Here is a 7428-nt window from a genome sequence, read left to right on the forward strand (position 1 = left end):
CAAGGTTCCAAAAAGCATCTCTTTGAAATGGTCCAACCTCAAAGGTGCAATAAAGAACCCAGAAGAAAAACAATTCTAAGAGTGTACAGTGCATTTTCATTCCACTGTTCAGTATCTGAAATTTAAAAAGAATGCCCCATAGTCATAATTTATTGATGTGTAGCTTATGGTTGATGCATACGTTATTGGCATAATTCTAGTCCTAATTGTAGTCATTTTCTTCCATATATGGATTAGCTGTGTTGCTTCCCAGAGCACAAGTGCCTCAAATGTATAGCTTCACATCATCATACAGAGACAGATATCCGACAGCCTGGTTCAAATAAAGTGAAATAAAAAGTTGTGAAAATGAATTTCTATTTCGTTTTGTTCCAACTTTATGGTACATTTTGAGAGGTGTGGATGCGGAAATGTTTGCCGTAATGAAGATGTGGTGAGACTGAATTCGGTCTAGGTTGTGTGTGTGTGCGGAGGAACCTGTATGAGAGTTTTGTATTCACAAGTGTGAGGGGAAGAGAATAAATGTGTACCAGTGTTATTGTTATATTTTCTTACATTTTACATTTTAGAAAATCATTTTTTGGTATCAAAGAATGCTTAACATAGCAGACTGATAACTACCAGACTTTTAAAATAATATTTCGATTATGCACCGTTTTTGTTTTTTTTACGTAACAAACAGTACAAAAAGCTATCAAAAAAAGCTGTGGTCGTCATGAAAGAAATCCTTCCAGATTTCTTTCTGTGTGTGATTGTAACGAAGCTATTATGTCAGAAACAGACATTTAGGAGAAGTCAGGGAAGGAGGAGGGGGGCATGGGTTTCACAATGGCAGAATTATTCTATCATAGTGTTGCATCGTGCCCGTGGGCGTCTGTTTGGTATGGCAAACAGACATGAGTAATTACAACAGTGATCCGAGCAAAACAAATCTCAGTTTTGGCGCATCTCATATTCACAGACTTCAGCAAAAGTTAAGGCTGTTATATGTTGATTGAAGGGGGGAGGGTAATCTTTTTCATATGCACCGCCTAATAACAATGAGTGTGTGAGAAAACAAGAGAGGGAGAGAAGAGGAAAGAGAGAGAGATACACCAGAGTGTGTGTCCAAACCAGGGGTGTAGTGCTATTTTCTTGTGTGCTACTTCCACATACATTTCGTTGTCATTAGCCTACTAGAAAGAGTAGGCCTATGCCCCCTACACCCAGCATCGGTTCAACTATATATAGTGCCCTGTGTATGTAATGGGACAGTGAAGCATTTTTTTCTTTTTTTGGCTCTACACTCCAAAAGTTTAGATTTTAAATCAAACAATTACTAGGAGGTTAACATTGAGATTCTCAGCTTTTATTTGATGGTATTTGTGTACATATTGGTTTCACCATTCAGAAATGGTGAACTCAAAAGTAAAGGGGCAATTGGCTTAACAGGTGTTTCTGGTAAGTCAGGTGTGTGCCATCACATCATTTGTGCAGGCATAAGAGAGCTGTCAATGTCTAGTATTGATTCTAGGCTTTGCATTTGTCTTTGGAGTTTGCTATTGGTGTCTGTCCACATGAGGACCAAAGAGGTGTCAATGAAAGTCAAGGAAGCCAAAATAAAAAAAAACAATCAGAAACATAGCCAATGCCTTAGGCCTGCCAAAATCAACAGAACATGAATTACAATAATAGAAATGAAATGAAAATATACAATTAATATCAGCTCACAAATGGGGCAAGTGGAGTGGCAGATATGAGCTATTGTATAGCAACACATTAGAAGACTATACATTAGAATTGCTCAATGATGCCCCCTGATTGTTGTTTTGCCGAGGTGAAATACCTAAAATAAAACATATGAAAAAGTCAAGTTGACTTGCTATTGCTGTTGCAGTACACCCGTGCTAGTGTCGCTCAACCATTAACCTTTAAAACACAGACCTACTGTAATCGACCGCCTTACCTACAGTACATACAGTATAGTAGAAGTTACTAAATGCTGAGTTGTTACCATGTCATTGGTTTGTTCTCTTTTAGATGTGGATATTTCTCCAACCCCCAAGTGTGCTGCTGACTCTACAGCTCAAAGACATTTCCCTGCTGAATTGTATATTGTATTTGAATATTCACTTCAGTTGTCTCAGCTGTTTGTTAGGCAAAAATCTCTCTTTTTTGTTTATCCAAACATGTGGGAAATAGAGAAAAATGCCATGAGAAGGTAGGGTTTATGTCAGACTACAGTACTTGAAATCGCCCCTTACTTTGTTATACCTCTTTTAATGGTCTTGAGTTAGTGTTTTCATGAATGTGAATGGTTGCAGCATATATGCTTGTGTCAAACTCACAGCCAAGGAAGAGCTGGCCAGGCACATTTGGAGGCTCCAGGTACTGAGTGCCAGACTCTAAGTCAGTTTGGAACAGATCCAGCCTAAACCCGTAGCGCTGAAAACTCCTGGCTCTAATACACACACACCCCACCCCCCACCCCCCGCTGAACTTTTGTACATTTAGATTAATCCAAACATGCAAAGAGCCCAAATAATTTCTATTTAGGTAATCCTCCTCTTTATTTGTGGCTGAGTGGAGTTATAACATGATTACTAAGCCTCTTACAGGATGACATCCAGGTGGGTGATTTGAGTTTTCAGCCATTTGTTAGCTTCAGAAAGACAATGTCAAAAAGTGAGGTGTCAAGTTCTGGAGTCTGGGGCGAGAGAGATGGACCTCTGGCTGCTTTGATTAGGTGACAGATTGAAGCAGTCTGTGCAGGCTCAAACATGGACACGTCTTGAGCCAAGGCATGAGCATTATTACTGTGAGTTAAAATTGCACCTGTCACCATGAGAGGGCATGAGTGGGAGATGGCATCTGCAAGCCAGTGAGCCTTGGTGGATGAAGCATCTGGACAACCTCCATATTGTACTCTCTTTCTTTTTTTCCGCCCTCTTTTTCTCTTTTTTCCATCAGACACTCTTTCCACTGAGGACTTCTGTCTCTTTTCCCAGTCCAGGTGGGTCTGACTATTCACATTCCAGATGGCGGGGGAGTGGAAAAAAAAACATGACACTGTTTTCTCTATCCTCCGGGATGCGAGCATTAACGAGCAGTCAAAGATACTCAGCAGCTAAATCGACGAGACAGTGTGGGCGGGCAGGCACTTTAGTTTGGGGAGAATCTGTCCTGCTCAAGATTGCAATTTACATTAACAGACAAAATCGCAGGAGATTTTAAGTGCTGCAAGGCCGCAGTCTCTGCCTAATTCATGATGTTTTCATCTCATGAAATCCCTTTCAAAAGAAAGAGAGAGTGGTGCATGGTTGTTAATTATTGTGGGACTCTTGTGGTGGGTATCTCTGTATCCATTCACAGGCAATCAGGACAGAAAACAGAGGACATGCCCAGGAACAATAGCAGCTGTGAAATTGCCTCAAAGCTTATTTACTCAATATGGGAGACGAGTGACCTCCGGAGGGGCTTTAATGTGTCAAGCAAACAAAAGACTAACAAGTTAGTTTATAGTTCCATGTATTAAAGGGACAATCTGGGATTAAAACAATAACAAAGCGTTCTCCCCTCCACTTTTTTGGGTAAACAGTTGAGGGATGAAATGTAATCACAGGTATGGATGCCAGGACTGACCATCTATGAGATCAAAATCATAGTTTTAACCATGTTTTGAAGCTATACAGTGTTTGTTTACAATTACATTGTTTACAAACAATGCAGTAACACAAGCTTACATTTTGGGTTCTGATGGGGTAAGACAGTTGAACTAAGCTTGTGAAGCATTTATAAGTTATATTCTTCAAGAATCAGTGGCTATATATCATTAATTTAAAGTCTACCAATTCTAGATTGCCCCTTTAATATAGCTCAGCTTTACTTTGTGCCTGGGGCTCAAGTAGCAGACTTGTTTTCCTTTTTCGATGATTCAATTGCATTCACACTACTTTAATATTGCTAATATCTACAGTACCATAGAAAGTCATAACCTTTTCACGCAAGCATTGTTAGGTCTTAGAAAAGCACTATGTACTAAGTGTGATGTATTATTATTATTTTTATTATTATAATTAACTTATAATGTCACAGTGCAATGAACATGTAAACAGGGAATAATAGCCCAATGTTTAGGTGTAGGTATTTTCAATTAGCTAAAAACTGCTAAAATGTAAAACAACATAGGACCCACAATACTTGCAGTGGGATGCATCTCAAAACATGTGAGGTAACATACAGTCGATCCCCTGCAAATAAGTTAAATCTGAAATGTTTTGTTCCTGATGATTCCTTAGCTTGCATCACAACATAATGAAATGACGATTATGTATTAGGAGAAAGTGGCTAAATATAAATTGGCTAAATACTGTATCTGTCAACATGCAGATGCTTTTAATAATGAGAGGTGCTTGTAGTTGTTGGTGAAAGCTATATCATGGCTAATAAGTGCTGATTATCATTCCACGTAGTAAGGTGTTAGAAAAATGTTCACTCTATTCACTTATTCTTGCTTGTATCTTTTGCCCTGAGTAAAAGATAAATAGAAAAAGGTAGAGGAAGGTTCTTGGGCTTACAGTTCAACTCCCTCTCTCCCTCTTCCCGTGTGTATTACAAACCCTTCTAAAGGATGACAACCACCAGCCCCTAGAAGGCCTCCTCCTCTCAGCTTTACTTAAGGCATGTCTTACATGATAACCTGACCCTTCTCTCTGTATTGGCCCACTGAGCGTTTGAGCTGGGCCTCAATCCCCCACACAATATGACCTAAGTGATACTCCCTATTCCCCAGAGTTTGACTTCATGTGGTTGAATGTTTGTGTTTTTTTCACAAGGGCAGCAGCAGGTTATTCGGTTGGATTTGAACCAATAGAAGACACCCCCCACCACCACCACCTTTTTCTCCTTTCCTTTTCTCCCCAGTGGTTTTCATATCAAACAATGCTCTGATTAAACGCACACATTGCTTCCATACCACACCTATGGCTTCAAAGGATACATCTTTAGTGGAGGGGAAAAAGAAGACACTTTATTTTCAAGGATCAACAAAGGAATCATGAAAGAAGTTCTCAGAGAGCCAAGCTTTTATTGTTTTCATCTGAAGGTCTCATTTCCTCTGCAGCTGCTGTGTTCTGTTACATACATAGATTCTCAGACAATAGCATTACTGTGATATCCCTCTTTGTTTCTTCTTACCTACTCCTCTGTTTCTCTCTCACTCCCTTTCTCTGCTTTCCATCATCTCTCTCTGGTTTCTACGGTAATATTTTTCCAGTTGGCAACACTCTGCTGGCCAGTACAAATAGATTTTTCTCTCTGAGGCTAAATTTAGACCCTTGGCCCTTCCATCTGTCAGCTCTTTAATATCATGTTGGTTGGATATGGCATTATTCTCACATTATTCCCACCTCCATCAGCACACTTCGGAACTATGTATTTTTGGATGTTTGCAGGCCAGGGTAAGTAAGCCTATGGTTTTGACCAAGTGCGAACCAAAGTAGGTAAGAACCAAAGTAAGGAGGGTAGAAGAGTAAACCACCTTATATCTCAGCCTCCACAGCAGAATGAGTGGGACAACGTCAAAGATAGTCCAAGGAATTATCCTAGAAAATAGGATATTGAGGCAATTATCCGAGGTAGTATAGTAGATATGTTGGGTACTATTTGACGATACTCAATTGGCCTGTCTGTTTGACCTTGGAGGTCATGTGTCCCAATATATCAGTCCAGCTGGAAGGATTAGCAGCATGGAGTGCAAAAGTCTCTCAGATGGAGCTTCATTCATTATGTTTGGCAATTCTTTATTTTACAGCCTGGTTTTAGCTGGTACTTACCAAGTATTTACACAAAACTATGCAGTAACAATTGATACCTCCTGGTACTTACCTCAGAGTTTGACAGAAAGGTAACTGCCAGTGGCGTTTCGTACCTTTGGAATTTGAGGAGGCAGATATTGATAACTAAACCTTACTAGGGGGGTTTGGGACCATGCTCTCTTGCTTACTGCACAGCAAATAACCTATGCGAACCTATGAAACAGTGAATGAACACAGCACTCGGAGCAACCACCTCACTTTCGCTAGCAGCCTGTTCAAAGCTGGTCAGCCCTGTCATGTTTTTGCTACTAGTTACTCCTTAAAATCAAACCATGCCATCTCGGCTGTCACCACATTACACAGATTGAGCACTGTGTCCTCTCCAAACATTCTAAAAGCTAATAAATATCTCCTCAATGCCCCCGTTTCCTCCACACATTGTACTGTTATTGACACCTGGTCATGAGTAGGTCACTATAAGGAGGGACTATCCGTTCTTGATAGACCAGTTGTTCAATCACAAAAAGTAAGGGTCCTGCCTCCTGTCACGTGACTTTCAATATGAATTTGGGCATTAACCCTTCATAATCAGACATCGCTGTCTCTTATCTGGAGGTGAGAGCTCTCGGGAAGGCAGAAACAATACTTTCTCTGACCACTACACTACTGGGTCGCTGTTGTAAACATTTCTATTCATATTTTTGTTTACAAATTAAGCAGTTTTATTCTCACTTTTTACATGAAAAATTAATTTACTTTGTAATCAATTTTTAGGAGGCACTGCCTCCCTTGCCTCTTCGCACTACACACCCCTAGTTACTGCCTGGTACCATACATAGGTACTTGTGGCAATGAAGTGTAATTAATTAAGTGCAATTATTAGGTAATTAGGGTTAAGTACTTTTTTTGTAACATTGAACATATTTTTCATATAATTTCCAAATCTATTAAAAGGTCATTCATGTCCTTATTGTCTTCTGCATTGTTGGGTAAACAACACAATCACTATCAAGGATATGTGCTATGCATGTTCTTCCTACATTACATATTAACCTTGATGTAACACCAAGTGAGCTCCCTCTGTCACTAGGATTTTATCTGCATTTCTATTTTTGCACTGTTTGAACAGATTATTGCCTTTATTTATAGTGAGGCTTATCCAAACTCAACTTGTGGGGCAGAGGCAATTCTGTTAGTGACACAATGAATGTTTTTTAGATTCCCTTTTAATCTCGTCCACCCTATTTAAGGTCTTATCAGCTTGCATAAGACTTGGGAAGATAAGGGAGGAAAAACTAATATCTCCGCCACAATGTCGGATGTTATGATGTCGAGCCCTCAGTGTTTCTGTGGTGATGGAGAGGATAATTAAAAAGAAACTAGCAGGGCAAAGACGTTTCTAGATCGTTTATAAGGAAGACACATGACTTGAGCCAGTAGGAATGAATGTCATTACACTTCTTTTTTTTTAACCCCATTGGTCATAGTTTGACTTGACTTGAGATCTATTTGTGACTCAGACCTTTATGTAAGTAGTCTTCCATCGCAAAACATTTTTAAATGACTGAAATTCTGGATGACAACGATAAGTAATACTTGAGTTTGGGTAATAGATCAATTCAATGAATTTCAG

This window comes from Argentina silus (genome assembly GCF_951799395.1).
Source record: "Argentina silus genome assembly, chromosome: 2".
Lineage (NCBI taxonomy): Eukaryota > Metazoa > Chordata > Actinopteri > Argentiniformes > Argentinidae > Argentina > Argentina silus.